Source organism: Pelmatolapia mariae, linkage group LG5 (genome assembly GCF_036321145.2).
Source record: "Pelmatolapia mariae isolate MD_Pm_ZW linkage group LG5, Pm_UMD_F_2, whole genome shotgun sequence".
NCBI lineage: Eukaryota > Metazoa > Chordata > Actinopteri > Cichliformes > Cichlidae > Pelmatolapia > Pelmatolapia mariae.
The window spans coordinates 15,791,024-15,795,675 of NC_086231.1; positions in this window are offsets into that span (position 1 = coordinate 15,791,024).

A 4,652-nucleotide genomic window follows, 5' to 3' on the forward strand; every position below is an offset into this window, starting at 1 on the left:
TCCTTTCCCTCATGGTTCATGGTGATAGTGTAGCACATTTGCTTTTGTACATCACATTGTATAATATGTATATTTTGTTGGACCACTCTGCAAAGCAAACTGCCCCTGGGGCACAGTAAAGCTTTATTCTTCTCTACGCACCTCTAAATGTAAGAAGGAAACTTTGAAAATGCAAACACACGCACACAAACACACACACACACACACACGCGCACACACACACACACGCCTGAAAATGTGTGATAGTGATGTTACTTTTCTGTTCTCTTCCATGGGAGAGCAGTGCAGAGCAGTGCAGAGCAGTGCAAATACCAGTGTCATGTGATAAAATCCACATCTCTGTTTGATCAGTGCATTTTTAACAAGCTCTAAGTGACAGGGAAATGTTTTTTATTCATACACGTGGGTGGAAACTGAATGAAATAATGAAGGTGGCTTCGAAACTAAATCACCAGAAAAGGCTTTGTTTTCCGTGTGTCACACATTTGACTAGAGTAAAGAGAACAGAGAACAGCAGCACATACTAAATAAAACCGACAGCTCTTTAACTTTTTTCTTTTAATTGCATGAATTGTTACATTAACTGTACCAGTCTCTCATGACAGGTCCACACTTTCCAACTTCCACACCAATAAAATTTCCTTAGTCTATAGTTTAAATTAAAATAAATTAACGGCTGACTACAGACCAACCAGGCAACCATATAATTTACTTAATAATTTAACCAATTATCAGTCAGCTGCTGTATTCACTCTGTTTCATCTGCCTCAAAATTAGCAATAGAAGTAGAAATGCTCGCAAAGGAATGTCTTGTATTCAAAATAAACTTTACTAACAGAAGCTGCACAGCTGTCAGAGACAAAAGTGCTAATAATACTCCTATAATAGTAATCAGGGAACTAGTATAATTTGAGGATGATGCATTTGAAGGGTTGTGTAATTATCAACATTCATTGAAAGAAAAAAAAAATTTCTTCGTACAAAGTGGCAAAAATGTTTGTGTTATTGTGTGTAATTTTAATGGGAGGCGTGTAGTAATTGCACAGTGAAATACAGTAAAACAAATACAGAAAAAAGTGCAACGATGCAAATACTTTTTCCTCTTGAGACCCCTGTAATCCAAAAGAGCACGACAGCATTTTCCAACTTGAAGGGAGAGTTGATAAATGCTGGATGCCCACTATATATACACATATATTTCCGTATCTTTGTACTCTGCGTGTCCACTTTCTGCAGTATATGGATGTATACTGTGTTTCCTCTTTGATTTTTGATCTTTTCAAAAAACTAAAACTCTTTATATGCCATCCACTTTTATTTTTATGGATTGGAATAAGTCAAGAAGACTCTGGAGAGTGGGAAGTGATCTAAAGCTGTTATAGCAGTGAGAAGACAGTTAATTACAATGACGCACAGGTCCCTAACAGATTTTTTCCATGTTCTTTGGGTGATTTTTTTTTAAAATTCTGAACTTAAACTTAGACAAAACTAAAAAAAACAAAACAACTTTATACACAGATTTTTTTTCCAGAGTAAGTCATCATATTGTTGATGTTGTTACCCTGAGTAGAATAACGTTTGGCACAAAGACAATACTATAAAGAAAAAACAACCTTCTAAAGCTCAATAATTACACTGTTAAGGAAATGACATTTTCATGTTTTACAGAGTTATATACTAGACTTTGCTGTGCAGTATGTCTCTATAGTGCGGGTTGCCTAGAAACCTCATTGTGATGAGATCACTGTTATATGGCTAAAACAAAAAAAATGTCCAAGCATGTACAATAATTGTATATGAATAAAAGATATATTATAATGTAATCTTTTAATTAGTGCATTGAGGCCTTAACCTACAATACATGCTGGGCTATAGTCAGAGTCTTCAGTAGAGGACTTTAGAATTAGAAGCTTTGCATCCTTAATTATGGCTTCAGTTATGTTTTGTTAAGAAAATTATTAGAGTGAGGTTACGGCAGTGGATCACCACAATTCAAGTTTTTTAAAGGTCAGCACAAGCTTTACAAAATGATAAACAGTAGTATTGCACTGTTGTTGCACACCAATATAATACTGTCATTACTGACAGAAAAAATGAAGGAATCGACATTTTCTGCACTGCCCATTTAATTTTATATGAACCAGTATTTTCTCTCACTTTAAAAGACATTTGCATTTATCAATTAGCCATAATTTTCAGCATACACATTTTCCAGAGGGATATGGGGATAAAGCAGCAGACCAGAAGCTACCTCAGCGTTCCAGTTCGTTTATCTGCTTTACAAGTTATTCCCTAATGCTATAATTTACTGTAGAAGTAGGGAATAGGTATAGATCTTTGGGATTGCTACAAAAGGTAAAGTTTTTTGAGGTTAGATGTGTGCGTAAGCGGTGCTTTGACTTCAAATTAGCTAGCGCAAAATAGAACATTTTGTGAAAGCAAAATCTACTTCTCAGACTAATTGGAGAAGAACTGTCTTTTGAGCACTGAGCATTAAGACTTGTGTACACAGCTCTGGGCGAAAAGCACTTCACTGTGAATAGAAGAGGCTAACAGAATGTCATGGCTCTCGAATTATGTTCATTTTAATTTAACGGGAAAAAATCAAGAAAGTAAGATGGGTTTATATATATGTGCATGCCCATTCTTTAACACTGTTACTAAATATGTACAATATCTACAGAGCACAGGAATGCAACAATCTGTGACTGCTGACTAGCCAGGTAAAACTGTGCCAATACAACTGGAAATCAAATGTGAACAGCATGAGTCTTACTACACTGCCTTTGTCTCCTCTTCCCCCTCTGGTGTGAGAGATATCTGTTTTCAATCAGTGGGACATGATGGAGTGAGTCACCCTCTGGCATCTGCTCCCTGGCTCTGCTATATTTTACTTCAATAAGTTAAAGATGCTGAGGTAACTGTCAGGAGATATGAGAGCCTGATAAAAAAAAATCCAATGGGAACTCTGGCCCATGAGGAAGATGAAGAAACACTCAGATAATACCTGCTGACTGGAAGCAGACGTCAATGTGCCAAAACACTTGTGCCAGGTCACAGTGATTAATTTCTCATTCAGTGAGAATCAAGATCTATCACTGGAACTAATATGCTTACGGAAAAATACAGGTTTTCTGTTTCCTGGAGCTGGGAGGAATGGACCTGGATATAAAGAGAAAACTCTCCTCTCAAACTCAAATTAAACCTTTTTTCAATCTTTTCTTTCAGCTTAACATGCCTTGGGCTTAAGAAATGATGATTTCATGATGTAGAGGACACAGCAGGTTATTCTGGCCAATAGTTCATATTTTCCATGAGTCCAAACATTTACTAGTTCTTAATTTTTAAATCTGCACAAATCACTCTCCGTGACAAACCTAGAGATGAGGATCACCTCTGTTGTTTCTCTAAACTTTAAGTAGTATTTATGGGTCCATCAGAGGATTTTTAAATTTTTTTTTTTTACCAATTTTAATTAAGGACTTTATTTACAGAGTCCCTCTGTGAATCGCCAACTTTCTCTGGTGCTTATCCCAGGGGCTCTGTTGTTGGCAGGACCTCCCAAGACAAGTTGTTCCTGGGTGAGGACCCTGATGAAGACTGAATCAGACGACTCCTATGAAAAAGAGAAAAAATGATCAGCCCCACCCTGGAGGCAGCCAGAGTAGGTAGCGCTCTGATGGAAGGAGGGTACCTGAGCTTTGTGTGGGGTTGAGAAATACAAGCTAGATATAGTTAGGTTCACCTCAACACACAACTTAGACTCTGGAACCAGTGTTGTAGAGAGAGGCTGGACTCTGTTCTAGTCTGGAGTTGACCTCAGTGAGAGGCAGCAGGAAGGGGTGCGTATTCGTGGGATACCACAGCACAGGGTTTTGGGTTGTTTTTTTTTTACCAGTGGACAAACGAGTGCTTCCCTACGCCTTTGGGTCAGAGAATGGGTCCTGATTCTCATTTGCATCTATGCACCAAATGCCAGTTCAGAGTACCTAGCCTTCTTGGAGTCTGTAGGTGGTGTGCTTGAGAGTGCTGGAGAGGGGAGAGGAAAATGGCAGCTTGACAGATGGATTGGGGCTGCATCTGCAGTGACACGGATGTCACGGATGACACCAGATGTTATGGTGAAGAGAAAGCTGAATGTTAAAGCAAAGCTATTGATTTGCTGGTTGCTTTAGGTCTCTACGCTCACCAATGGTCACGAACTATGGGTAGTAAAGGAAAGAATGAGATTGTGGATGCAAACACTGGAAGTTAGTTATGGCTGGCTTTTGACTTAGAGATTGAGAAGTTCAGTCAAGTGGGAGGGTTTCAGGATACAGACACTACTCCTCCAGATTAAAAGGAACTAGATGAGGTGGTTTGGACATCTGATGCTACCAGGTATATCCTACCAGGAAGAGGTCATGGGATAAGACCCAAACGATGCTGGAAAAATTACATCTCTTGGCTGACTTGGGAACACCCTATTGTTCTCCCAGATGAGCTGAAAGAGGTACTGAGCTGTGGCCCAGACAAGTGGAAGAAACTGCATGGATGGATGGATGGAAAAGTAATAAATAAGCCCCAAATTACCATGACACTCATGCCTATGATGTGTGTATGTAAACTTTTGAACGCAACTGAAAATGTGAATAACAGTTTTTTGATTTTCT